General features: G+C 41.8%; 13 non-coding genes and 6 pseudogenes across 13 annotated transcripts; all 19 read left to right on the forward strand.

Annotated features, from left to right (window-relative positions):
- Positions 1–1,403: 1,403 nt before the first annotated feature.
- LOC142516114 (5S ribosomal RNA) lies at positions 1,404–1,522 on the forward strand. Its single transcript, XR_012811927.1, has one exon. It is a non-coding gene; the product is annotated as a 5S ribosomal RNA (ribosomal RNA).
- A 679-nt stretch (positions 1,523–2,201) lies between these two features.
- On the forward strand, positions 2,202–2,320 carry LOC142511946 (5S ribosomal RNA; annotated as a pseudogene).
- A 680-nt stretch (positions 2,321–3,000) lies between these two features.
- On the forward strand, positions 3,001–3,121 carry LOC142515575 (5S ribosomal RNA). The gene has a single exon (XR_012811413.1). It is a non-coding gene; the product is annotated as a 5S ribosomal RNA (ribosomal RNA).
- Positions 3,122–3,789: 668 nt separating this feature from the next.
- On the forward strand, positions 3,790–3,901 carry LOC142512642 (5S ribosomal RNA; annotated as a pseudogene).
- A 679-nt stretch (positions 3,902–4,580) lies between these two features.
- LOC142513344 (5S ribosomal RNA) lies at positions 4,581–4,699 on the forward strand. The gene has a single exon (XR_012809296.1). It is a non-coding gene; the product is annotated as a 5S ribosomal RNA (ribosomal RNA).
- Positions 4,700–10,614: 5,915 nt separating this feature from the next.
- LOC142515813 (5S ribosomal RNA) lies at positions 10,615–10,733 on the forward strand. Its single transcript, XR_012811638.1, has one exon. It is a non-coding gene; the product is annotated as a 5S ribosomal RNA (ribosomal RNA).
- Positions 10,734–11,535: 802 nt separating this feature from the next.
- Positions 11,536–11,654, forward strand: LOC142510723 (5S ribosomal RNA; annotated as a pseudogene).
- An 804-nt stretch (positions 11,655–12,458) lies between these two features.
- Positions 12,459–12,575, forward strand: LOC142511969 (5S ribosomal RNA; annotated as a pseudogene).
- A 791-nt stretch (positions 12,576–13,366) lies between these two features.
- LOC142506528 (5S ribosomal RNA) lies at positions 13,367–13,485 on the forward strand. The gene has a single exon (XR_012804817.1). It is a non-coding gene; the product is annotated as a 5S ribosomal RNA (ribosomal RNA).
- Positions 13,486–14,167: 682 nt separating this feature from the next.
- Positions 14,168–14,286, forward strand: LOC142514023 (5S ribosomal RNA). The gene has a single exon (XR_012809938.1). It is a non-coding gene; the product is annotated as a 5S ribosomal RNA (ribosomal RNA).
- Positions 14,287–14,967: 681 nt separating this feature from the next.
- On the forward strand, positions 14,968–15,086 carry LOC142516314 (5S ribosomal RNA). The gene has a single exon (XR_012812116.1). It is a non-coding gene; the product is annotated as a 5S ribosomal RNA (ribosomal RNA).
- Positions 15,087–15,769: 683 nt separating this feature from the next.
- LOC142514877 (5S ribosomal RNA) lies at positions 15,770–15,888 on the forward strand. Its single transcript, XR_012810752.1, has one exon. It is a non-coding gene; the product is annotated as a 5S ribosomal RNA (ribosomal RNA).
- A 680-nt stretch (positions 15,889–16,568) lies between these two features.
- On the forward strand, positions 16,569–16,687 carry LOC142513937 (5S ribosomal RNA). The gene has a single exon (XR_012809858.1). It is a non-coding gene; the product is annotated as a 5S ribosomal RNA (ribosomal RNA).
- Positions 16,688–17,145: 458 nt separating this feature from the next.
- On the forward strand, positions 17,146–17,263 carry LOC142508702 (5S ribosomal RNA). Its single transcript, XR_012806906.1, has one exon. It is a non-coding gene; the product is annotated as a 5S ribosomal RNA (ribosomal RNA).
- A 683-nt stretch (positions 17,264–17,946) lies between these two features.
- On the forward strand, positions 17,947–18,062 carry LOC142509712 (5S ribosomal RNA). The gene has a single exon (XR_012807872.1). It is a non-coding gene; the product is annotated as a 5S ribosomal RNA (ribosomal RNA).
- Positions 18,063–18,745: 683 nt separating this feature from the next.
- Positions 18,746–18,864, forward strand: LOC142511513 (5S ribosomal RNA; annotated as a pseudogene).
- A 1,389-nt stretch (positions 18,865–20,253) lies between these two features.
- On the forward strand, positions 20,254–20,371 carry LOC142510691 (5S ribosomal RNA; annotated as a pseudogene).
- A 1,425-nt stretch (positions 20,372–21,796) lies between these two features.
- Positions 21,797–21,914, forward strand: LOC142508832 (5S ribosomal RNA). Its single transcript, XR_012807034.1, has one exon. It is a non-coding gene; the product is annotated as a 5S ribosomal RNA (ribosomal RNA).
- Positions 21,915–22,600: 686 nt separating this feature from the next.
- Positions 22,601–22,719, forward strand: LOC142510122 (5S ribosomal RNA). The gene has a single exon (XR_012808254.1). It is a non-coding gene; the product is annotated as a 5S ribosomal RNA (ribosomal RNA).
- Positions 22,720–27,878: the final 5,159 nt, after the last annotated feature.

A 27,878-nucleotide genomic window follows, 5' to 3' on the forward strand; every position in this document is an offset into this window, starting at 1 on the left:
TATCGATGAGCTTAGATGTAGATCGACGTCTATTGTAGACATTCGATACAGCATACCAAAGTCTAAATTAGATCAGGATCCCTAGATTAGAATGAGAGATGAGTCGAGTCTTAGATATTGAGACTAGAATTTGATTTACAGATCCGTATTGATTTATGTTTCGTAGATTACGATTCATGTTTTATTTACAGACTGGTATTGATACATGTTGTTTGATTATGCTAAATGTGATAAGATATAATTCATGCTTTTATGTTAATTCAGTTAACTGCATGTATACATTATTTGTACTGGGATTTATTCTCAGCGGAGTATCCGACTGTTGTCTTGTTTTGTATGTGTGCATGACAACAGGTGGGAAAGGATCGGGGTCAAGAAGATGATGAGAGAAAACGAGTTTAGAGTGGTGATTCCGGACTTATTGTAGATTTGGTTTAATACTTAAAATTTAGTAGTTGAACCTTAGACTAGTTTGAATAATTATTGTACATTATTGTACTTATATAATGAGATGTATATTAGTTACATTCCATTACGCTCCGCACTTGCATTTTAAAAAAAAAAAATTTTAGACCCTGATTATCTGAATTGATAATTAACTCCCAAAGATGATTAAGAAAACGATTAGCGTCCGGGACCCCACAACTCCGAAGTTAAGAGTGCTTGGGCGAGAGAAGTACTAGGATGGGTGACCCCCTGGGAAGTCCTCGTGTTGCACCCCTTTCAGTGTTTTTCTATTTTTGATTACTTGTTGACAGACGATTTTCGGCTCAAATCATCGGAATCACGACCAGGACCAGATAAGACATGTGAAATCAACGTAGCTCGGGCACTGCCGGATTTGGACAAAATTGTAGCCTAATTTGATTGTAAACAGGCAAACGAACGAAACACATTACTCCGCAATGAGCTGGCGAGATTTTAGCAGAATTCCTTCTCTAAGACCCTCTAATTTGCGATTTTCCGCTTCTGTTAAGCTTTCGTTTCCTCGAGAAATCCGCTTAGGAAGTTCGAAATTCGATTTCGGTTCCATTTTATCGTATCCCAAGCATAATAATAGCTTTACATTTGTTATTTTCATCTTCTTATTTTTTTCTATTTTCTGGGAACATTAAGCGATTTTTGTTATCGTGAGCCGGTTCTGTGCGGAAGGGTATGACGCAGATTACTCCAGAGACGGTTAGCTCATTAAAAACAATTATTTCGACTGTTTTATCCATAATTTACGTAAACGGTTGCGACACGAGGACTGCCCAGAGAGGTCACCCAACCTAGCTCTGCCATTGCGCCAGAACGCTTAACATCATGGTTCTGATTGGCCGAGAGCAGTGCCGCGTGTTGTCCATCGCCGCCCGCTCCACACGTACTCGAGGAATATAAGAATAAACATCCCACTCAATTTCGGGTGCAATCATACCAGCACTAATGCACCGGATCACATCAGAAATCCGAAGTTAAGCGTGCTTGGGCGAGAGCAGTACTAGGATGGGTGACCCCAAGGGAAGTCCTCGTGTTACACCCCTTTTCGTGTTTTTCTATTTTTGATTACTTGTTGACAGACGATTTTCGGCTCAAATCATCTGAATCTCGATCGGGACCAGATAAGACATGTGAAATCAACGTAGCTCGGGCACTGCCGGATTTGACAAAATTGTAGGCTAATTTGGTTGTAAATGGGCAAACGAACGAGATTCATTACTCTGCAATGATTTGGCGAGTGTTTAGCCGAATTCCTTCTCTAAGACCCTCTAATTTGCGATTTTTCGCTTCTTTTAAGCTTCCATTTCCTCGAGAAATCCGCTTAGGAAGTTCGAAATTCGATTCCGGTTCCAATTTATCGTATCCCAGGCATAATAATAGCTTTACATTCGCTATTTTCTTCTTATTTTTTTTCTATTTTCTGGGAACATTTAGCGATTATTGTTGTCGTGAGCCGGTTCTGTGCGGAAGGTTATGACGCAGATTACAACGGAGACGGTTAACTCATTAAAAACAATTATTTCGACTGTTTTATCCATAATTTACTTAAACGGTCACGACACGAGGACTGCCCAGGGAGGTCACCCATCCTCGCTCTTCCATCGTACCAGAACGCCTAACTTAATGGTTCTGATTGGGCGAGAGCAGTGCTGCGTGCTTTCAATCGCCGCCCGCTCCACACGTACTCCAGGGATATAGGAATAAACATCTCATTGAATGTCGGGAGAGAGAATACCAGCACTAATGCACCGGATCCCATCAGAACTCCGCAATTAAGCGTGCTTGGGCGAGAGCGGTACTAGGATGCGTGACCCACTGGGAAGTCCTCGTGTTGCACCTTTTTTCGTGTTTTTCTATTTTTGATTACTTGTTGACAGACGATTTTCGGCTCAAATCATCTGAATCTCGATCGGGACCAGATAAAACATGTGAAATAAACGTAGCTCGGGCACTGCCGGATTTGGACAAAATTGTTGGCTAATTTGATTGTAAACAGGCAAACGAACGAGACTCATTACTCCGCAATGAGGTTGCGACATTTTAGCCGAATTCCTTCTCTAAGACCCTCTAATTTGCGATTTCCGCTTCTGTTAAGCTTCCGTTTCCTCGAGAAATCCGCTTAGAAAGTTCGAAATTCGATTCTGGTTCCATTTTATCGTATCCTATGCATAATAATAGCTTTACATTCGCCATTTCTTCTTCTTATTTTTTTTCTATTTTCTGGGAACATTTAGCGATTTTTTTTTCGTGGGCCGGTTCTGTGCATAAGAGTATGATGCAGATTACTTTGGAGACGGTTAACTCATTAAAAACAATTATTTCGACTGTTTTAGCCTTAATTTATGTAAATAGTCGCGACACGAGGACTGCCAAGGGAGGTCACCCATCCTAGCTCTGCCATCGCGCCAGAACGCTTAACTTCATGGTTCTGATTGGGCGAGAGCAATGCCGCATGTTGTCCAACGCCGCCCGCTCCACACGTACTCGAGGGATATAAATATAAATATCCCACTCAATGTCGGGTGCGATCATACCAGCACTAATGCATCGGATCCCATCAGAACTCCGAAGTTAAGCGTGCTAGGGCGAGAGAAGTACTAGGAAGGGTGACCCCCCCTGGGAAGTCCTCGTGTTGCACCCCTTTTCGTGTTTTTCTATTTTTGATTACTTGTTGATAGACGATTTTTGGCTCAAATCATCTGAATCTCGATCGGGACCAGATAAGACATGTGAAATCAATGTAGCTCGGGCACTGCCGGATTTGGACAAAATTGTAGCCTAATTTGACTGTAAACGGGAAAACGAACGAGACTTATTACTCCGCAACGAGGTGGCGAGATTTTAGCCAAATTCCTTCTCTAAGACCCTCTAATTTGCGATTTTCCGCTTCTGTTAAGCTTCCGTTTCCTCGAGAAACCCGCTTAGGAAGTTCGAAATTCGATTCCGGTTCCATTTTATCGTATCGTAGGCATAATAATAGCTTTACATTCGCTATTTCTTCTTCTTATTTTTTTTTATTTTCTGGGAACATTTAACGATTTTTGTTGTCGTGCGGAAGGGTATGATTCAGATTACTCTGGAGACGGTTAACTCATTAAAAACAATTATTTCGACTGTTTTAGCCTTAATTTACGTAAATAGTCGCGACACGAGGACTGCCCAGGGAGGTCACCCATCCTAGCTCTGCCATCGCGCCAGAACGCTTAACTTCATGGTTCTGATTGGGCGAGAGCAGTGCCGCATGTTGTCCAACGCCGCCCGCTCCACACGTACTCGAGGGATATAAAAATAAACATCCCACTCAATGTCGGGTGCGATCATACCAGCACTAATGCATCGGACCCCATCAGAACTCCGAAGTTAAGCGTGCTAGGAAGTACTAGGAAGGGTGACCCCCTGGGAAGTCCTCGTGTTGCAGCCGTTTTCGTGTTTTTCTATTTTTGATTACTTATTGACATACGATTTTCGGCTCAAATCATCTGAATCTCGATCGGGACCAGATAAGACATGTGAAATCAACGTAGCTCGGGCACTGCCGGATTTGACAAAATTGTAGGCTAATTTGGTTGTATATGGGCAAACGAACGAGATTCATTACTCTGCAATGATTTGGCGAGAGTTTAGCCGAATTCCTTCTCTAAGACCCTCTAATTTGCGATTTTTCGCTTCTGTTAAGCTTCCATTTCCTCGAGAAATCCGCTTAGGAAGTTCGAAATTCGATTCCGGTTCCAATTTATCGTATCCCAGGCATAATAATAGCTTTACATTCGCTATTTTCTTCTTATTTTTTTTCTATTTTCTGGGAACATTTAGCGATTTTTGTTGTCGTGAGCCGGTTTTGTGCAGAAGGGTACGACGCAGATTATTCTGGAGATGGTTAACTCATTAAAAACAATTATTTCGACTGTTTTAGCCCTAAGTTACGTAAACGGTCGCGACACGAGGAATGCCCAGGGAGGTCACCCATCCTAGCTCTGTTATCGCGCCAGAACGCTTAACTTCATGGTTCTGATTGGACGAGAGCAGTGCCACGTGTTGTCCATCGGCGTCCGCTCCACACGTACTCGAGGGATATAAGAATAAACATCCCACTCAGTGTCGGGTGCGATCATACGAGCACTAATGCACCGGATCCCATCAGAACTCTGAAGTTAAGCGTGCTTCGGCGAGAGCAGTACTAGGATGGGTGACCCCCTAGGAAGTCCTCGTGTTGCACCCCTTTTCGTGTTTTTCCATTTTTAATTACTTGTTGACAGACGAATTTCGGCTCAAATCATCTGAATCTCGATCAGGACCAGATAAAACATGTGAAATCAACGTAGCACGGGCACTCCCGGTGTAATGCCCGAGATTTTGATTCTGTTAATCTTAGATTATTGATTAAGAATTGAGGTGATTATAGCCGGGCCATTTCGAGACCAGATTGGGCAAAACATATGAAAAGTACAATGTTTGGACAGAACTGTTGGCGCCCGAGCGGTAGGAAATGACCGCCCGAGCGCCAGTGTTCAATAAGAATACCATTCGGGCAGAACCTGTGGCGCCCGAGCGGTAGAAAATTACCGCCCGAGCGCCAATGGATAACAAGCCGAGTACCGGGCAGAGTGTTCGACGCCCGAGCGGTAGTTTATAACCGCCCGAGCGCCGACTGAAAATCAGGGAGAATGGGACACATATCTTTACATGCATGAGATATATATATATATATATATATATAAGTTTCCTTCTTCAGAATTTAGCAGGAAGAGTCGAGGATTTCTCTAAGAAATCCTTACGCCTTTTAGCGTATAGATTTGTGATTTGTAAACGTTCCGCCCGTCCGATTTTGAATCCGACTTCAGTACTGTGTTTCTATCGACGCAGGCTTCAACTGGACGTATGTTTTGCTACGTTTTGATATGATTTGAAATTATGATGTTGAAGGAATCGGATATGATTCATATATGATGTTCTTGTGATATTAGACATTGTATAATCGAAACCGGACTGGAGAACAGATATCATATGAAATTGTTATGATTTTCGGAGTAGTTTTGGAGTCGATTTGATATCAGAATTGAATTGTTATCGATTATGAGATATTGGAAGTGATATCTGACTAATATGGTATTGTTGGGTATACCGATATTGTACCGTTATGCCATCGATAGTGAATTAGATTGAGTATTGAGCAGAACAGATTTGATTGGAGTAATGTATTGATATTATACTCCTCGATATTGTTATTGCCAGATTGATATTGTCAGGCTTTGAGTTCGAGACTTTGACAGAGTCAGAGTGACAGAAAGAAAGGTATAAATTAATGTTGAGTTGGGATTGCACAACTCGAGTGAGGTTTGACTCGAGTTTCCCTAAATCACATACCTAGTTTACTGCATTGATATTTGTAGTTAATGAGATTGATGTTTGTAGTCTATTGATTTATAGCCACTGCATGTTTTGACTACTGATTCGTCTAGCTATCGGCCGAGTTGCCTAGCTACTGGCTGATTCGCCTAGTAATCGGCTGATTCGCCTAGTCCCTGACTGATTCGTCTAATTATTGGCTGATTCGCTTAATCCTTGACTGATTCGTCAATTCTGTGGCTGTTTCGTCCAGACACTGGATATAGGAATTATATCGATGCCGTTTAGGGTTGGGTCATTCCTATCGACTGAGATTCGATATAATTCTGAATATTCAAAACAGGGATCCCTAGATTAGGAATGAGTCGAGTCTGAGATGACGCGTTGTTTGAGTCAAGTCTGATACGACTAGTTGATTTACAGTTTTGATATCATACATGTTTGTTGATTGGCTGCATGTGAATGATATTTGTTATATGCTTTTGTATATGTTTTTATATGATTGCATGTTTACATTGTTTATACTGGGATTTATTCTCACCGGAGTTATCCGGCTGTTGTCTTGTTTTGTATGTGTGCATGACAACAGGTGGGACAGGCTCAGGGTCAAGGAGATGAGGAAAGATCGTGATTAGAGTGGAGGCTCCGGACTTGGATTAGAGATAGGGTTGGACACTTGATATTAGCTGTTAAACCTTAGTTGAATAAATGTATGTGGTACAGGACTTGTACTTTTATACTGAGATGTATATACATTTTATTTCACTACGTTCCGCATTTTAAAAAAAATTTAGACCCTGTTTTATAATTGATTAATTAGTCCCAATGATGATTAAGAACATGATTAGCGTCCGGGCCCCCACAACAGGTGGTATCAGAGCGATAGATCCTTTAGACTGAGATGGAAGCTAGTGAGCGAGGTAGATTGAGTTTTCTTTCCTTGCTTGTGATTGCTAGTATGCTTTACTGCTTTATATAATACATGTTACTTGACTTATCTGATTCGATTGTGTAATATGTATTATTGGGAACGAATTTGAACCGATTCTTGATTAGCAGTAAGATGATCGGAGGAGGGACTGAATTGAAACAGGTTTGTTGGATTGGGGTTACTAATCCTTTTGATATTCAGATATGCATCCTCGAAGAATACCAGAACAGGGTAGCACATCGAATCCTCCAATGGATGTTACAGCCACTCCAATGGAGACATTATTGAAAAGGTTTCAGTCGTTCAAACCACCGACACTGAAGGGTACTGAGACATCAGTTGAGTGTGAAAGTTGGTTAGATAACATTGAGATGCTGTTTGATTCACTGGAGTACAGTGATGAGCGCCGAATTAAATTGATTGGGCACCAGTTGCTTGATGTTGCAAAGAACTGGTGGATTACGATGAAGAAGGCCTTGGAGCATCGGGGTACGACTATTACTTGGGATGTATTTAAAACTGAGTTTTATCAGAGATTTTTCCCAGTGTCGTACAGAAAAGACAAGGGGGCAGAATTTGCCAATTTGAGACAGGGTCAGCTGAACATTGAAGAATATGTGACCAAGTTCTCTACCTTATTGAAGTTTGCTCCCCATGTGGCTGGAAATGACGAAGCCGTTGCTGATCAGTTCATCAATGGCTTGAATCCCGATATATTTACATTGGTGAACACAGGGCGACCGAATAACTTTGCTGATGCCATGAATAGAGCAAAGGGCGCTGAAGCGGGCCTGATAAGGCAGAGAGGAGCTGCATCTGTTCCCCTAGAATCGAGACCACAGCAACCACCTCCCCGATTTGAGAGTGACAGTAGCAGTGGTAGAAAGAAAGATTTTCTGAAGGCTAGAGGAATGCAGTTTAAGAAGTCTGGCGGCAGTTCTGCTAGCTCCAGTGGTTCCGAACAGAGTTATACCGGCGTTTACTGCGGAAATTGTGGAGGGAGACATTCCACTGAGCAATGCCAAGGAGTACTTGGTAGTTGCCACTTCTGCAAACAACAGGGACATTTTGCCAGAGTGTTTCCACAGAAGGGTTCTCAAGGATCCCAGAGAGCCGAATCATCTGGATCAGCGGCACAGTGGAGTAGACGATCAGCTGCTGTTCCTTCATTTCAGCCAGCACCATCTCAGTCACAGCAGAGGCCAGGAGGAAGTCAGACAGTTGGCCAGCCTCCTAGACAGCAGGCCAGAGTATTTGCTTTGACTGAGGAGCAGGCTCAGGAAGCACCAGATGATGATGTTGCAGGTAACTGTTCTTGATGTAGTTATCCTGCTTTTGTATTGATAAATACGGATGCTTCCCATATGTTTATTTCTTAACGATTTGCATTGAGTCATGCATTGCCTGTTGAAGCTTTATTCTACTGTAGTGTATCTCTTGACTAGTTGGGGAGAGTTTTTATATCAGTAAATTCTGTAAAATATCGTATGCTATAGTAGGATGAGAATGAGATTGAGTTAGATCGTGTGGTAGCTTGTATTGTACTAGTGTTGTCTGGTTTTGAGACTGCATTACTGATATTGATATGCTGACCAAGTACAGAGCTACCCTAGATTAGTTCGAGAAGATGGTGAAAATCGGACCTGAGATGGCCAAGGGATGAATAGTGTACGATAAGGATTCTAGATTGAGAATTCCTTTGATAATTCGTACTATCTATAACTCGATTATTACAGAAAGGAACAGAGGGACTCCTTATGTATTCAGTTGATTTACTGAAGTTGAGTCTATCATTGGCTGATTTACCAATGATAAGAAAGTTAATAATGTTTTCCCCGATAAGACTTCTGATTCGATTCCAATCAGAGAGATTGATTTTAGCCTTGATTTGATATCAGAAACAGATTGCATCCTGATTAAGACAGATTACATTCAGGGTGTGTTATATCTGAAGATGATATATCTGTTGAATTTAGCAGAGTTAAACCGGAATTAGTTGGCCGAGGTGGATATCAGTGTCAAACATTTGCGGTTTATGAGTTTAGCAGATCAGTACCGATGAGTGATGTTTTGAATCTGATTGAAGCTTGCTGTTGTTTTGAATCTGGGTTTGATTCAGGTAAGTAATACTGCCTTGTATATGAATAACCAATCTGTTGTTCCAAATGTTCCGAATTTAAAATGATAAATATTGCCAGATAGTGTGCAATAACTTATTCAGTATGCATTTTGATAGTTGAAAAGATGTTGATAGAAACAGATGAGAGTAGATGTGACAGAGTTTGTACTGGAATGTCTAATTACCTACAGATAAAGACAGAAAGATAGAAACCAGGAGATGGGTTATACCGATTATTGATACTTAAATAGAAATGAGAGTACATTTCTATGGATTGGTGACGAAACTATCGAAATTTTCCTAAGACTGTGATGCGATGTGATTATGATTATAATTGATAGAATGCTTGAATATGCATATATTAGGTGTACAGGATGATGTACAGATAAGATCAGACGATCAAGAGTTATGTCAGAAGAGTGATTAGACTGCATTGAATGCCAAAATTGACTATATCATACCATGATTTTCGGTTGATTTTGTATTTTTGGCAGAATATATTATAAACTCCTTCACCTATCGTCTATAGATTGACGGATAGTCGGAGCAAACTATCCGGATACTGGAGAATATCCAAGAACTGTAGTGCTGGATTTTAGCACTAGTTGACATGATTTATTGTCATTTGTGAATTATCGTACAACCACAGCTATCAGACAAGTATTGAAATGACTTCTTTCGAAGCGTTGTACGAAATGAAATGTTGATCCCCTCTTTATTGGGATGATATCTCTGAGGTTCCTGATATCGACCTGGCATGATCAGAGATATGACTGAAAAAGTGAAGCCGATTCAGAAGAAAATGAAGGCAGCCCAAGACAGACAAGCCAAATATGCCAATGTCCGACGACGACCGTTGGTATTTGAGGCTGGAAACCGAGTATTTTTGAAAATTTCACCTTTCAGATGAATTGTCCGATTTGGCAAGAAAGGGGAGTTGTCTCCACGATAGATTGGGCCGTATGAGATTCTTGAGAAGATAGGAGATCGTGCCTATCGACTCACTTTACCGCTTTCATTATCCGGAATACATGATGTCTCTCATGTAGTTTTATGGTAGAAGTACATGCAAGATACTTCAAATATGATTCAACCAGACGAAGTTAAATTGAATGAGACATTGAGCTATTTCGAAAAACCTATTCAGATTATTGATCGTAAAGAAAAGTAGCTCAGAACGAAGACTATTCCACTTGTGAAGATTCAGTGGAGTCGTCATGACATCGATAAAGCTACTTGGGAAACCGAGTCTGATATGAGACAGAGATTTCCTGAGTTATTTCACTGATGTGAGTATTTTGATTCAGCTTATGCTATACATTTCTTTCTGATATCTAATTTGATTGCCTGTGATTTCGGGGACGAAATCAAATCTTAGGGGGGGAGAAATGTAATGCCCGAGATTTTGATTCTGTTAATCTAAGATTATTGATTAAGAATTGAGGTGATTATAGCCGGGCCATTTCGAGACCAGATTGGGCAAAACATATGAAAAGTACAATGTTTGGACAGAACTGTTGGAGCCCGAGCGGTAGGAAATGACCGCCCGAGCGCCAGTGTTCAATAAGAATACCATTCGGGCAGAACCTGTGGCGCCCGAGCGGTAGAAAATTACCGCCCGAGCGCCAATGGATAACAAGCCGAGTACCGGGCAGAGTGTTCGGCGCCGCGTGTTGTTCCTCGCCGCCCGCTCCACACGTACTCGAAAGATATAAGAATAAACATCCCACTCAATGTCGGGTGCAATCATACCAGCACTAATGCACCGGATCCCATCAGAACTCCGAAGTTAAGCGTGCCTGGGCGAGAGCAGTACCAGGATGGGTGGCCCCCTAGAAAGTCCTCGTGTTGCACGCCTTTTCGTGTTTTTCTATTTTTGATTACTTGTTGACAGACGATTTTTGGCTGAAGTTAAGCGTGCTTGGGCGAGAGCAGTACTAGGATGGGTGACCCCCTAGGAAGTCCTCGTGTTGCACCCCTTTTCGTGTTTTCCATTTTTAATTACTTGTTGACAGACGAATTTCGGCTCAAATCATCTGAATCTCGACTGGGACCAAATAAGACATGTGAAATCAACGTAGCTCGGGCACTGCCGGATTTGGACAAAATTGTTGCCTAATTTGATTGTAAACGGGCAAACGAACGAGACTCATTACTCCGCAATGAGCTGGCGAGATTTTAGCCGAATTCCTTCTCTAAGACCCTCTAATTTTCGATTTTCCGCTTCTGTGAAGCTTCCGTTTGCTCGAGAAATCCGCTTAGGAAGTTCGAAATTCGATTTTTGTTCCATTTTATCGTATCCCAGGCAAAATAATAGCTTTACATTCGCTATTTTCTTCTTCTTATTTTTTTTTCTATTTTCTGGGAACATTTAGCGATTTTTGTTGTCGTGAGCCGGTTCTGTGCGGAAAGGTATGAAGCAGATTACTCCGTAGACGGTTAACTCATTAAAAACAATTATTTCTACTGTTTTATCCATAATTTACGTAAACGATTGCGACACGAGGACAGCCCAGGGAGGTCACCCATCCTCGCTCCGCCTTCGCGCCAGGACGCTTCACTTCATGGTTCTCATTGGGTGAGAGCAGTGCCGCGTGTTGTCCATCGCCCGCTCCACATGTACTCGAAGGATATAAGAATAAACATCCCACTCAATGTCGGGTGCGATCATACCAGCAATAATGCACCGCATCCCATCAGAACTCCGAAGTTAAGCGTGCTTGGGCGAGAGCAGTACTAGGATGGGTGACCCCCTGGAATGTCCTTGTGATGCATCCTTTTTCGTGTTTTTCTATTTTTGATTACTTGTTGACAAAAGATTTTCGGCTGAAGTTAAGCGTGCATGGGCGAGAGCAGTACTAGGATGGGTGACCCCCTAGTAAGTCCTCGTGTTGCACCCCTTTTCGTGTTTTTTCATTTTTAATTACTTGTTGACAGACGAATTTTGGCTCAAATCATCTGAATCTCGTTCAGGACCAGATAAAACTTGTGAAATCAACGTAGCTCGGGCACTGCCGGATTTGGACAAAATTGTAGCCTAATTAGATTGTAAACGGGCAAACGAACGTGACTCATTACTCCGCAATGAGCTGGCGAGAGTTTAGCCGAATTCTTTCTCTAAGACCCTCTAATTTGCCATTTTCCGCTTCTGTTAAGCTTCCGTTTCCTCGAGAAATCCGGTTAGGAAGTTCGAAATTCGATTCTGGTTCCATTTTATCCTATCCCAAACATAATAATAGCTTTACATTCGTTATTTTCTTCTTCTTATTTTTTTCTACTTTCTGGGAACATTTAGCGATTTTTGTTGTCGTGAGCCGGTTCTGTGCGGAAGGGTATGACGCAGATTATTCTGGAGATGGTTAACTCATTCAAAACAATTATTTCGACTGTTTTAGCCATAATTTACGTAAACGGTCGCGACACAAGGAATGCAAAGGGAGGTCACCCATCCTAGCTCTGTCATCGCGCCAGAACGCTTCACTTCGTGGTTCTGATTGGGCGAGAGCAGTGCCGCATGTTGTCCATCGCCGCCCGCTCCACACGTACTCGAGGGATATAAGAATAAACATCCCACTCAATGTAGGGTGCGATCATACCAGCCCTAATGCACCGGATCATTAGAACTCCGAAGTTAAGCGTGCTTGGGCGAGATCAGTACTAGGATGGGAGACCCCCTGGGATGTCCTCGTGATGAACCCTATGTGTTTTTCTATTTTTGAATACTTGTTGACAGACGATTTTCGGCTGAAGTTAAGCGTGCTTGGGCGAGAGCAGTACTAGGATGGGTGACCCCCTAGGAAGTCCTCGTGTTGCACCCCTTTTCGTGTTTTTCCATTTTTAATTACTTGTTGACAGACGAATTTCGGCTCAAATCATCTGAATCTCGATCAGGACTAGATAAAACATGTGAAATAAACGTAGCTCGGGTATTGCCGGATTTGGACAAAATTGTAGCCTAATTTGATTGTAAACGGGCAAACGAACGACACTCCTTACTCCGCAATGAGCTCGCGAGAGTTTAGCCGAATTCCTTTTCTAAGACCCTCTAATTTGCTATTTTCCGCTTCTGTTAAGCTTCCGTTTCCTCGAGAAATCCGCATAGGAAGTTTGAAATTCGATTCCGATTCCATTTTATCGTATCCTAAGAATAATAATAGCTTTACATTCGCTATTTCTTCTTCTTATTTTTTTTTCTATTTTCTGGGAACATTTAGCGATTTTTGTTGTCGTGAGCCGATTCTGTGCGGAATGGTATGACGCAGATTACTCCGGAGACGGTTAACTCATTAAAAACAATTATTTCGACTGTTTTATCCATAATTTACGTAAATGGTCACAACACGAGGACTGCCCAGGGAGGTCACCCATCCTAGCTCTGCCATCGCGCTTCACTTCATGGTTTTGATTGGGTGAGAGCAGTGCCGCCTGTTGTCCATCGCCCGCTCCACACGTACTCGAGGGATATAAGAATAAACATCCCACTCAATGTCGGGTACGATCATACCAGCACTAATGCACCGGATCCCATCAGAACTTCGAAGTTAACCGTGCTTGGGCGAGAGCAGTACTAGGATGGGTGACCCCCTGGGAAGTCCTCGTGTTTCACCCTTTTTTGTGTTTTTCTAGTTTTTATTACTTGTTGACATACGATTTTCGGCTCAAATCATCTGAATCTCGATCGGGACCAGATAAAACATGTGAAATCAACGTAGCTCGGGCACTGCCGGATTTGGACAAAATTGTAGCCTAATTTGATTGTAAACGGGCAAACGAAAGAGACTCCTTACTCCGCAATGAGCTGGCGAGAGTTTAGCCGAATATCTTCTCTAAGACCCTCTAATTTGCAATTTTTTGCTTCTGTTAAGGTTCCGTTTCCTCGAAAAATCCGCATAGGACGTTTGAAATTCGATTCCGGTTCCATTTTATCGTAACCTAGGAATAAAAATAGCTTTACATTCGCTATTTCTTCTTCTTCTTTTTTTTCTATTTTCTGGGAACATTTAGCGATTTTTGTTGTCGTGAGCCGGTTATGTGCGGATGGGTATGACGAAAATTACTCTGGAGACGGTTAACTCATTAAAAACAATTATTTCGACTTTTTAATCCATAATTTACGTAAACGGTCCCGACACGAGGACTGCCCAGGGAGGTCACCCATCCTCGTTCTGCCATCGCGCCAGGACGCTTAACTTCATGGTCCTGATTGGGTGAGAGCAGTGCCGCATGTTGTCCATTGCCGCCCGCTCCGCACGTACTCAAGGGATATAAGAATAAACATCCCACTCAATGTCGGGTGCGATCATACCAGCACTAATGCACCGGATCCCATCAGAACTCCAAAGTTAAGAGTGCTTGGGCGAGAGCAGTACTAGGATGGATGACCCATTGAGAATTCCTCGTGTTGCACCCCTTTTCGTGTTTTTCTATTCTTGATTACTTGTTGACAGACGATTTTCGGCTCAAATCATCTGAATCTCGATCGAGACCAGATAAGACATGTGAAATCAACGTAGCTCGGGCACTGCCGTATTTGGACAAAATTGTAGTCTAATTTGATTGTAAACGGGTAAACGAACGAGATTCATTACTCCGCAATGAGCTGGCGAGAATTTAGCCGAATTCTTTCTCTATGACCCTCTAATTTGCGATTTTCCGCTTCTGTTAAGATTCCGTTTCCTCGAGAAATCCGCTTAGGAAGTTCGAAATTTGATTCCGGTTCCATTTTATAGTATCCTAGGCATAATAATAGCTTTACATTCGCTATTTTCTTATTCTTATTTTTTTCTATTTTCTGGAAAAATTTAGAAATTTTTGTTGTCGTGAGCAAGTTCTGTACGGAAGGGTATGACGCAGATGACTCCGGAGACGGTTAACTCATTAAAAACAATTATTTCGACTGTTTTAGCCATAATTTACGTAAACAGTCGCGATCCGAGGACTTCCCGGGCGGTGACCCACCCTAGCTCTGCCATCGCGCCAGAACGCTTAACTTCATGGTTCTGATTGGGCGAGAGCAGTGCCGCGTGTTCTCCATCGCCGCCAGCTCCACACGTACTCGAGGGATATAAGAATAAACATCCCACTCAATGTCCAGTGCGATCATACCAGCACTAATGCAACGGATCCCATCAGAACTCCGAAGTCAAGCGTGCTTGGGCGAGACCAGTACTAGGATGGGTGACCCCCTGGGAAGTCCTCGTGTTGCACCCCTTTTCGTGTTTTTCTATTTTTGATTACTTATAGACAGACGATTTTTGGCTCAAATCCTCTGAATCTCGATAGGGACCAAATAAAACATGTGAAATCAACGTAGCTCGGGCACTGCCGGATTTGGACAAATTTTTAGCCTAATTTTATTGTAAATGGGCAAACGAACGAGACTCATTAGTCCGCAATGAGCAGGCGAGAGTTTAGCCGAATTCTTTCTCGAAGACCCTCTAATTTGCGATTTTCCGCTTCTGTTAAGCTTCCGTTTCCTCGAGAAATCCGCTTAGGAAGTTCGAAATTCGAGTCCGGTTCCATTTTATCGTATCCCAGGTATAATAATAGCTTTACATTCGCTATTTTCTTCTTCTTATTTTTTTTTTATTTTTTGGGAACATTTAGCGATTTTTGTTGTCGTGAGCCGGTTCTGTGCAGAAGGGTATGAGAGCAGATTACTCCGAAGTCGGTTAACTCATTAAAAACAATTATTTCGACTATTTTATCAATAATTTACGTAAACGGTCGCGACACGAGGAATGCCTAGGGAGGTCACCCATCCTAGCTCTGCCATCGCGCCAGATCGCTTAACTTCATGGTTTTGATTGGGCGAGAGCAGTGCCGCGTGTTGTCCATCCCGCCCGCTCCACAGGTACTCGAGGAATATAAGAATAAACATCCCACTCAATGTCAGGTGCGATCATACCAGCACTAATGCATCGGATCCCATCAGAACTCCAAAGTTAAGCGTGCTTGGACGAGAGAAGTACTAGGATGGGTGACCCCTTGGGAAGTCCTCGTGTTGCACCCCTTTTCGTGTTTTTCTATTTTTGATTACTTGTTGACAGACGATTTTCGGCTCAAATCATCTGAATCTCGATCGAGACCAGATAAGACATGTGAATCAACGTGGCTCGGGCACTGCCGGATTTGGACAAAATTGTAGCCTAATTTGATTGGTAACGGGCAAGCGAACGAGACTCATTACTCCGCAATGAGCTGGCGAGATTTAAGCCGAATTTTTTCTCTAAGGCCCTCTAATTTGTGATTTTCTGCTTCAGTTAAGCTTGCGCTTCGTCGAGAAATCCGTTTAGGAAGTCCGAAATTCGATTCCGGTTCTATTTTATCGTATCCAGGCATAATAATAGCTTTACATTTGCAATTTTTTTCTTCTTATTTTTTTCTATTTTCTTGGAACATTAAGCGATTTTTGTTGTTGTGAGCCGCTTCTGTGCGGAAGGGTATGACGCAGATTACTCCAGAGATGATTAACTCATTAAAAACAATTATTTCGACTGTTTTAGCCATATTTTACGTAAACGGTCGCGACACGAGGACTGACCAACGAGGTCACCCATCCTAGCTCTGCCATCGCGCCAGAAAGCTTAACTTCAAGGTTCTGATTGGGCGAGAGCAGTGCCGCGTGTTGTCCCTCGCCGCCCGCTCCACACGTACTCGAAAGATATAAGAATAAACATCCCACTCAATGTCGGGTGCGATCATACCAGTACTAATGCACCGGATCCCATCAGAACTCCGAAGTTAAGCGTGCCTGGGCGAGAGCAGTACTAGGATGGGTGGCCCCCTGGAAAGTCCTCGTGTTGCACCCCTTTTCGTGTTTTCTATTTTTGATTACTTGTTGACAGACGATTCCTTGAGAAATCCGTTTAGGAAGTCCGAAATTCGATTCCGGTTCCATTTTATCGTATCCCAGGCATAATAACAGCTTTACATTCTCTATTTTCTTCTTCTTTTTTTTTCTATTTTCTGGGAACATTTAGCGATTTTTGTTGTTGTGAGCCGGTTCTGTGCGGAAGGGTATGACGCAGATTACTCCAGAGACGATTAACTCATTAAAAACACTTATTTCAATTGTTTTATCCATAATTTACGTAAACGATCGCGACACGAGGACTTTCGAGGGAGGTCACCCATCCTTGCTCTGCCATCGCGCCAGAACGCTTAACTTCATGGTTCTGTTTGGGCGAGAGCAGTGCCGCGTTTTGTCCATCGCCGCCCGCTCCACACATACTCGAGGGATATAAGAATAAACATCCCACTCAATGTCGGGTGCGATCATACCAGCACTAATGCACCGGATCCCATCAGAACTCTGAAGTTAAGCGTGCTTGGTGAGAGCAGTACTAGGATGGCTGACCCCTAGGGAATTCCACGTGTTGCACCCCATTTCGTGTTTTTCTATTTTTGTTTACTTGTTGACAGAAGATTTTTGGCTCAAATCATCTGAATCTCGATCGGGACCAGATAAGTCATGAGAAATCAACGGAGCTCGGGCACTGCCGGATTTGGAGAAAATTGTAGGCTAATTTGATTGTAAACGGGCAAACGAACGAGACTCCTTACTCCGCAATGAGCTGGCAAGATTTTAGCCGACTTTCTTCTCTAATACCCTCTAATTTGAGATTTTAGGCTTCTGTTAAGCTTCCGTTTCCTCGAGAAATCCGCCTAGGAAGTCCGAAATTCGATTCTGGTTCCATTTTATCGTATCCTAGGAATAATAACGGATTTACATTTGCTATTTTCTCCTTCTTATTTTTTTTATATTTTCTGGAAACATTTAGTGATTTTTGTTGTCATGAGCCGGTTCTGTGCGGAAGGGTATGACGCAGATTACTCCAGAGACGGTTAACTAATTAAAAACAAGTATTTTGACTGTTTTATCCATAATTTACGTAAAGGGTCGCGACACGAGGACTTCCCAGGGAGGTCACCCATCCTAGCTCTGCATTCGCGCCAGAACGCTTAACTTCATGGTTCTGATTGGGCGAGAGCAGTGCCGCGTGTTGTCCATCATCGCCCGTTCCACACGTACTCGAGGGATATAAGAATAAACATCCTACTCAATGTCGGTTGCGATCATTCCAGCACTAATGCACCGGATCCATCAGAACTCCGAAGTTAAGCGTGCTTGGGCAAGAGCAGTACTAGGATGGGTGACCCCAGGAAGTCCTTGTGTTGCACCCTTTTTCGTGTTTTTCTATTTTTGATTGCTTGTTGACAGACGATATTCGGCTCAAATCATCTGAATCTCGATCGAGACCAGATAAGACATGTGAAATAAACGTAGCTCGTGCACTGCCGGATTTGGACAAAATTGTAGGCTAATTTGATTGTAAACGGGCAAACGAACGAGACTCGTTACTCCGCAATGAGATGGCAAGATTTTAGCCGAATTCCTTCTCTAAGTCCCTCAAATTTGCGATTTTACGCTTCTGTTAAGCTTCCGTTTCCTCAAGAAATCCGCTTAGGAAGTTCGAAATTCAATTCCGGTTCCATTTTATCGTATCCCAGGCATAATAATAGCTTTTCATTCGCTATTTTCTTTTTCTTATTTTTTTTTTATTTTTTGGGAACATTTAGCGATTTTTGTTGTCGTGAGCCGGTTCTGTGCGGAAGGGTATGACGCAGATTACTCTTGAGACGGTTAACTCAATAAAAACAATTATTTCGATTGTTTTATCCATAATTTACGTAAACGGTCGTGACACGAGGACATTCAAGGGAGGTCACCCATCCTAGCTCTGCCATCGCGCCCGAACGCTTAACTTCATGGTTATGATTAGGCGAGAGCAGTGCCGCGCGTTGTCCATCGTCGCCCGCTCCACACAAACTCTAGGGATGTAAGAATAAACATCCCACTCAATGTCGGATGCTATCGAACCAGCACTAATGCACTGGATCCCATCAGAACTCTGAAGTTAAGCGTGCTTGGGCGAGAGCAATAGTAGGATGGCTGACCCCTAGGGAATTCCTCGTGTTGCACCCCATTTCGTGTTTTTCTATTTTTGATTACTTGTTGACAGACGATTTTTTGCTCAAATCATCTGAATCAAGATCGGGACCAGATAAGACATGTGAAATCAACGTAGCTCGGGCACTGTCGGATTTGGAGAAAATTGTAGGCTAATTTGATTGTAAACGGGCAAACGAACGAGACTCGTTACTCCGCAATGAGCTGGCAAGATTTTAGCCGAATTCCTTCTCTAAGACCCTCTAATTTGCGATTTTCCGCTTCTGTTAAGATTCTGTTTCCTCGAGAAATCCACTTACGAAGTTTGAAATTCGTTTCCGGTTCCATTTTATCGTATCCCAGGCATAATATTAGCTTTACATTCGCTATTTTCTTCTTCATATTTTTTTTTCTATTTTCTGGGAACATTTAGCGATTTTTGTTGTCGTGAGCCGGTTCTGTGCGGAAGGATATGACGTAGATTAGTCCAGAGATGGTTAACTTATTAAAAAAAATTATTTCGACAGTTTTATCCATAATTTACGTAAACGGTCGCATCACGAGGACTTTCTAGGGAGGTCACCCATCAGAACTCCGAAGTTAAGCGTGCTTGGGTGAGAGCAGTACTAGGATGGGTAACCCCCTGGAAGTCCTCGTGTTGCACCCCTTTTCGTGTTTTTTTTATTACTTGTTGACAGACGATTTTCGGCTCAAATCATCTGAATCTCGATCGGGACCAGATAAGACGTGAAATCAACGTAGCTCGGGCACTGCCGGATTTGGACAAAATTGTAGCCTAATTTGATTGTAAACGGGACCAGATAAAACATGTGAAATCAACGTAGCTCGGGCACTGCCGGATTTTAACAAAATTGTATGCTAATTTGATTGTAAACGGGCAAACGAACGAAACTCATTACTCCGCAATGAGATGACGAGATTTTATCCTAATTCCTTCTCTAAGACCCTCTAATTTGCGATTTTCCGCTTCTGTTAAGCTTCCGTTTCCTCTAGAAATCCGCTTAGGAAGTTTGAAATTCGATTCCGGTTCCATTTTATCGTATCCCAGGCATAATAATAGCTTTACATTCTCAATTTTCTTCTTCTTATTTTTTTTCTATTTTTTGGGAACATTTAGCGATTTTTGTTGTCGTGAGCCGGTTCTGTGCGGAAGGATATGACATAGAATACTCCGGAAACGGTTAACTCATTAAAAACAATTATTTCAACTGTTTTATACATAATTTACGTAAACGGTCGCGACATGAGGACTTCCCAGGGAGGTCACCCATCCTAGCTCTGCCATCGCGCCAGAACGCTTAACTTCATGGTTCTGATTGGGCGAGAGCATTGCCGCGTGTTGTCCATCACCGCACGCTCCACACGTACTCGAGGGATATAAGAATAAACATCCCACTCAATGTCTATTGCGATTATACCAGCACTAATGCACCGGATCCCATCAGAACTCCGAAGTTAAGCAAGCTTGGGCGAGAGCAGTACTAGGAAGGGTGACCCCTGGGAACTCCCCGTGTTGCACCCTATTTCGTGTTTTTATATTTTTGATTACTTGTTGACAGACAATTTTCGGCTCAAATAATTTGAATCTCGATCGGGACCAGATAAGACATGTGAAATCAACGTAGCTCGGGCACTGTCGGATTTGGACAAAATTGTAGGCTAATTTGATTGTAAACGGGCAAACGATCGAGTCTCGTTACTCCGCAATGAGCTGGCGAGATTTTAGCCGAATTCCTTCTCTAAGACCCTCTAATTTGCGATTTTCCGCTTCTGCTAAGCTTCTGTTTCCTCGAGAAATCCGCTTAGGAAGTTCGAAAATCGATTTCGGTTCCATTTTATCGTATCCCAGGCATAATAATAGCTTTTCTTCGCTATTTTTTTATTCTTATTTTTTTTCTATTTTCTGTGAACATTTAGCGATTTTTGTTGTCGTGAGCCGGTTTTGTGCGGAAGGGTATGACGCACATTACTCCGGAGACGGTTAACTCATTAAAAACAATTATTTTGACTGTTTTATCCATAATCTACGTAAACGGTCGCGACACGAGGACTTCCCAGGGAGGTCACCCATCCTAGCTCTGCCATCGCGCCAGAACGCTTAAATTCAAGGTTCTGATTGGGCGAGAGCAGAGCCGCGTGTTGTCCATCGCCGCCCGGTCCACACGTACTCGAGGGGTATAAGTATAAACATCCCACTCAATGTCGGGTGCGAACATACCAGCACTAATACACCGAATCCCATCAGAACTCCAAAGTTAAGCGTGCTTGGGCAAGAGCAGTTGTAGAGACCCGAAATTCGTACTTGAAAATTTTGAAATTTTCTTTTTAAATAAATAAAATGCCTCATTCATAAAATAAACTGAATAAAATTTTTAATGCTTAATGCAACAGCGGAATAAAAGTTTTAAATGTCGAAATAGCACCGGAAGTAAATATCTGTTTCAAAACAACAACTTAAAATAATTCATCGCGATAAAAATTAGTTTGCGTAAAAATGAAAAATAAACTGATAAATGAGGTTCTCGGGTTCCTACTATTGCCGACCCAAGCTATCTCACTGGTCCCCGCCCTCGGTCTCGACCTCATCAAGACCTACAACAATCAAGTCTAGTGCTATTTTTTTATTCTTATGTTTTTTTATATTTTCTGGTAATATTTAGCGATTTTTGATGTCGTGAGCCGGTTCTGTGTGAAAGGGTACGACACAGATTACTCTGGAGACGGTTAACTCATTAAAAACAATTATTTCGACTGTTTTAGCCATAATTTACGTAAACTTTTGCGACACGAGGACTTCCCAGGGAGGTCACCCATCCTAGCTCTCCCATCGCGCCAGAACGCTTAATTTCATGGTTCTGATTGGGCGAGAGCAGTGCCGCGTGTTGTCAATCGCCGCCCGCTCCACACGTACTCGAGGGATATAAGAATAAACATCCCACTCAATGTCGGGTGTGATCATACCAGCACTAATGCACCGGATCCCATCAGAACTCTTAAGTTAAGTGTGCTTGGGCGAGAGCAGTACTAGGATGGGTGACCCCCTGGAAGTCCTCTTGTTGCACCCCTTTTCGTGTTTTTCTATTTTTGATTACTTGTTGACAGACGATTTTCGGCTCAAATCATCTGAATCTCGATCGGGACCAGATAAGACATGTGAAATCAACGTAGCCCGGGAACTGCCGGATTTGGACAAAATTGTAGCCTAATTTGATTTTAAACGGGCAAACGAACGAAAATCTTTATTCCGCAATGAGCTGGCGAGATTTTAGCCGAATTCCTTCTCTAAGACCTTCTAATTTGCGATTTTCCGCTTCTGTTAAGCATCCGTTTCCTCTAGAAATCCGTTTAAGAAAACCGAAATTCGATTCCGATTCCATTTTATCGTATCACAGGCATAATAATAGCTTTACATTTGCTATTTTCTTCTTCTTATTTTTTTTTTTCTATTTTCTGGGAACATTTAACGATTTTTGTTGTCGTGAACCGGTTCTATGCGGAAGGGTATGACGTAGATTACTCCGGAGACTGTTAACTCAATAAAAACAATTATTTCGACTGTTTTATCCATAATTTACGTAAACGGTCGCTACACGAGGACTTCCCAGAGAGGTCACCCATCCTAGCTCTGCCACCACGCTAGAACGCTTAACTTCATGGTTCTGATTGGGCGAGAGCAGTGCTGCGTGTTGTCCATCGCCGCCCACTCCACACGTACTCGAGGGTTATAAGAATAAACATCCCACTCAATGTCGTGTGTGATCATACCTGAACTAATGCACAGGATCCCATCAGAACTACGAAGTTAAGTGTGCTTGGGCAAGAGCAGTACTAGGATGGGTGACCCCCTCGGAAGTCCTCGTGTTGCACGCCTTTTTCGTGTTTTTCTATTTTTGATTACTTGTTGACAGACGTTTTTTGGCTCAAATCATCTGAATCTCGATCGGGACCAGATAAGACATGTGAAATCAACGTAGCTCGGGCACTGCCGGATTTGGACCAAATTGTAGCCTAATTTGATTGTAAACGGGCAAACGAACAAGACTCATTACTCCGCAATGAGCTGGCGAGATTTTAGCCGAATTCATTCTCTAAGACCCTCTAATTTACGATTTTCCACTTCTGTTAAGCTTCTGTTTCCTCGAGAAATCCATTTAGGAATTTCGAAATTCGATTCCGTTTCCATTTTATTGTATCTCAGGCATAATAATAGTTTTACATTCGCTATTTTTTTCTTCTTATTTTTTTCTATTTTCTGGGAAAATTTAGCTATTTTTGTTGTCGTGAGCCTGTTCTGTGCGGAAGGGTATGACGCAGATTACTCAGGAGATGGTTAACTCATTAAAAACAATTATTTCGACTTTTTTATCCATAATTTACGTAAACGGTCGCGACACGAGGACTTCCCAGGGTGGTCAACCATCCTAGATCTGCCATCGCGCTAGAATGCTTAACTTCATGGTTCTGATTGGGCAAGAGCAGTGCCGCGTGTTGTCCATCGCCGCCTCCTCCGCACGTACTCGAGGGATATAAGAATATACATCCCACTCAATGTCGGGTGCGATCATACCAGGACTAATGTGGGGACCCGGACGCTAATCATCTTCTTAATCATCTTTGGGATTTAATTATCAATTAAGATAATCAGGGTCTAAAAATTTTTCTTTTTTTAAAATGTAAGTGCGGAACGTAATGGAATTAACTAATATACATCTCAGTATAAAAGTACAATAATGTACAACAATTATTCAAACTAGTCTAAGGTTTAACTAATAAATTTCAAGTATTAAACCAAGTCTACATCCAAGACCGGAATCACCACTCTAATCTCGATCTCTCATCATCCTCTTGACCCTGATCCTGTCCCTCCTGTTGTCATGCACACATACAAACAAGACAACAGCCGGATACTCCGGTAAGAATTAATCCCAGTATAAATAATGTATACATGCAATTAACTGAATTAACATAAAAGCATGAATTATATCTTATCACATGTAGCATAGTCAATAACATGTATCAATACCAATCTGTAAATAAAACATGAATCGTAATCTACGAAACATAAACCAATACGAATCTGTAAATCAAGTTCTAGTCTCGATATCTAAGACTCGACTCATCTCTTATTCTAATCTAGGGATCCCGATCTAATTTAGACTTTGGTATGCTGTATCGAAAGTCTACAATAGACGTCGATCTACATCTAAGCTCATCGATACACCGTAAGTCTAGAGTCTACGCGGTTCTGACAAAGACTCGGCGATTCTGCCCTAGCTAGGCTGATCTGCCCTAGACTCAAACTCTGGCTCTGCTATAATTCAATAGACTAAACATATCAATATGATAATCTGCAAATATCAATGCAATAAGGTAAAGTATGTGATTTTGGGAAACTCAAGTCAAACCTAACTCGAGTTGTGCAATCCCGAATCAACATTTATTTATACCTTTATCTTCTCGATCCGACGAAGACGAAGTCTCATATTCCAATCTGTCCATAACCAGTCTGGCAATGACAATCGCATAAATACAATATTAGTATATAAATAAATTCAAGACTTGTTCTGATCAATACTCAAACCAATACATAATGTGATCCATATCTGAACAAGGCACAATCTAATTAATATCAACGATATCACGATACAATCGAAATCATTACTGAATCTGATCAATCTAAATCAATACTGAATCTGATCAATATCAATCTACTGATGTTTCGACGGCATAACAATACAGTCACGATAACCCCGTCTATCTCAACATCACAGATATAATATAAGAATTCATAACCAGTATCAGTACAACTCATAATCTGAATAATAACACAATTCTGGTATAGAATCTCAACTAAATCAACTCTGAAATTCATAACAATTTCATAAACAGTCTATTCTTTAATCTGACTTCGATTCTATGATGTCTAACGTGTCAAGAACATCATATATGAATTCCATTTAATTCTGACAACATCATAATTTCAGAACATGTCTAAACGTAACAAAACTTACGTCCAGTTGTAGCATGCGTTGATTGGAACACAGTACTGAAGTCGGATTCAAAAACAGACGGACGGATTTTTCATAAATCTCGATCAAAAGCAGAAGCTGCTTCTTCCATTCCTTTCTTTCTTTTTCCTTCTGAGGATTACCGTTTGTATGTTTATATATATATACATACATATTTCGTGTATGCAAGGCAAGTGGCTCACTTCTTCATAAAACACGTCTCGCGCATATGCGCGACCCCAATCGGCGCATATGCGCGAGACACTCGGTCTCCGCGCATATCCTGTACATCGCCTCGCGCATATGCGCGACTCATCTCCACGCATATGCGCGAGACCCTCTGGAGTCACTCGCATAGGCTTCGCACATATGCGTGACATCTTCCGCGCATATGCGCGAGGTCTTCTGCCTGTTTGGCGCATGTGCGCGCATCCGGTCGCGCATGTGCGTCGATGCTACTGTCCTCGCACATCCATTTTCACACGCTATCTCATTTCGTGTCTCGGTTAGTGAAACGTCCTGCTCTTTTTATTGCTTTAAAAGTACTAGAAATTTTTTTTTTCCTCTCTCTAAAATTTTCGGCTTTCACTAAAATATTTTTATAAAATATTTTAACCCTTAAAATAAAATACCAACCATCTAGCATTTTAAAAATCAAGTGCAATGGTCATAAAATAAAATCGTCGCATGATTACCAAACATAAAAAGCAATAAATTTGAAAAGTAAAGCCCATACTAAACCTCTCAAAATCTCTCAAAAGCATAAGTAAATCGTCTTAAAATCTTTAAATAAAATCATAAAGCATAATGCGGAAAATGTAGCGCTGGTCCTCGGGTTATGTGCGCCTTCAGTCCAGTCAAATCACTCATCAAGTCCTCCCTCAATACCACCTGCATCCATCACACCTAGTGAGTCTAAAGACTCAACACACCATAATCTTGATAACGAGTAATACGTAATACAGTCAACATATAACGGTGAAAAATATTTGTACTTAAAATATCATTTTCATGAAGATGCATAAACATAAACATTTTTGTAAATATTTTCATGATGCATAAAACTTTAAACATAAACATTTTCATAAAATACTTTTTCATGACATGCAATCATAAACCTTAACATTTTCCCTTTTTCCTCAACATGACATGACATAAAACATTTTTCATGATCATAAACATTTTTCCTTTTCCTTTTCCTTTTCCTTTTCCTTTTCCTTTTGTTGAATTCAGATCGTTAATTGTGACTTTCCTGATCATGCTCATGAGAGTCGATGGATCCATCTACATAAAACCACAGTATTGGGCGGCGGGGGACACCAGCAACACTCTCACCGGTCAACTGGGCCCTGGCCTATCATGATTCGAATAGAAATACGATCGTCGGGGCTCCCTCTGGGGCCTTTTCCCATAAATGGGCTCCCTCTGGGGCCTTTTCCCCTCACGATATTCCCATTCTTCCGTTACCACAAAACCGTTACCACATATCCGTTACCACATATTCGCAATGATGGAAACACGATCGTCGGGCTCCCACTGGGACCATAACCCTCACGACGTCGCCAACATTAACGAATTAGTCACAATTATTTCACATCCTTCAACATTTTTCATTCGCATCACTTAAAAAAAATCATGAATATCATTACATTTTTCATTTTTTTGAAACCAAGCATGCAACATGTATTTTAAATGTCTTCTTAAATCATAAAAATCCCTTAGACATTTAAAAATCATCATTTAATCATGAATAATTCATAAACATTTAAAAATAATCATATTTTCATAAAAATAGCATTTAGGGCACTGCCATGACGTTTACTATGCTCTAGGTGCAAAAAGACCGTTTTACCCCTAGACGTAAAATTTTACCTTTTCGACTTTTCCTTGATTTCATGACTCTAACATGTCCGAAATAATTATTTAAGCTTACGTGAATTTTTTCATAATTTTATTTGGCTTAAATGTTAGACTTTTTCAATTATCTTTTCTTAATTATTTTGACGGTGTTTTAATCCCGAAAAATACCAAACTTTAATATAAAATTCCTAAATTCTAAATTTAGTCTTTTTATATTATTTTAGCCCTTATGGACCCCGACTCGACCCCCGTGAGCAGTTTTCCATTTTTTTTCTTCTTTTAAATACCCTATTCGACACCTAAACTTCGACCCCGAGCCAACTTTCGATTTTCACGAGTTACCCCTGAGCAATATCGAACCAGAACCTGCCCAACATGTTGAAGTACCCTACTGGACTCTAACCTCACCAAGAAACCAGCCCAAACCACAAAAACGACAGCTTCCTAATTAACCCCATGCTGGCCGAGACTTTCAGCTTTCATGGACTCTACGATTTTGGTGTCTAGACCCTAAGCCGACGCCCCAAACCCTGAACCAAATTATTGTGCACCACGCTAGGACCCTAGTGAGCCACCCTAGCCCAGCCCGTGACCCCGAGTTGAACCCCTCATCCCCTGGACCTGTGCGTAAACCCTGCACCAACTTGTGCACTGTTCTCGGGTGGAGTCCTAGCATAGCTAGGACTCTTCCCCAGCCCTGACCGTGAGCCCTAGCTTGGCTAGGACTCCCTCCTTGACTCTCTCGTGACCTTGGCTAGCCCCTGGAACCAGCCAACCCAACCCCAACCCCCTGCAATGAAAACCCGAACCCTCAACCCAAGACAGCAACTCGCGCTGCTTGGTGTTTTGTTTCTGCCGTAACTTTTGGTGGTGATTAAGGTGAGTTGGTGTGATTCTAAAACAAGTGTAAACCACTCTTGATCCTTCTTTATATCATGGCAGCCCCTTAGCCAAATAATATACAAGTTATTGGATTCAAAAATCATGTTTTCTCATTTATACATGCCATAAACCGAAAATTCTGAAAAATATTTCATGTTCTTCATGCACACAATAATTCAATCAATAATATGATATGATGGATGAGAAAAGGAGATGTATGGCGTGCCTTTGCGTTTTATACGCACGAAAAACCGTTGACGACGAAGAAGGGGAGATGAC

The sequence above is a fragment of the Primulina tabacum genome, chromosome 10 (genome assembly GCF_025594145.1).
Source record: "Primulina tabacum isolate GXHZ01 chromosome 10, ASM2559414v2, whole genome shotgun sequence".
Classification (NCBI taxonomy): Eukaryota; Viridiplantae; Streptophyta; class Magnoliopsida; order Lamiales; family Gesneriaceae; genus Primulina; species Primulina tabacum.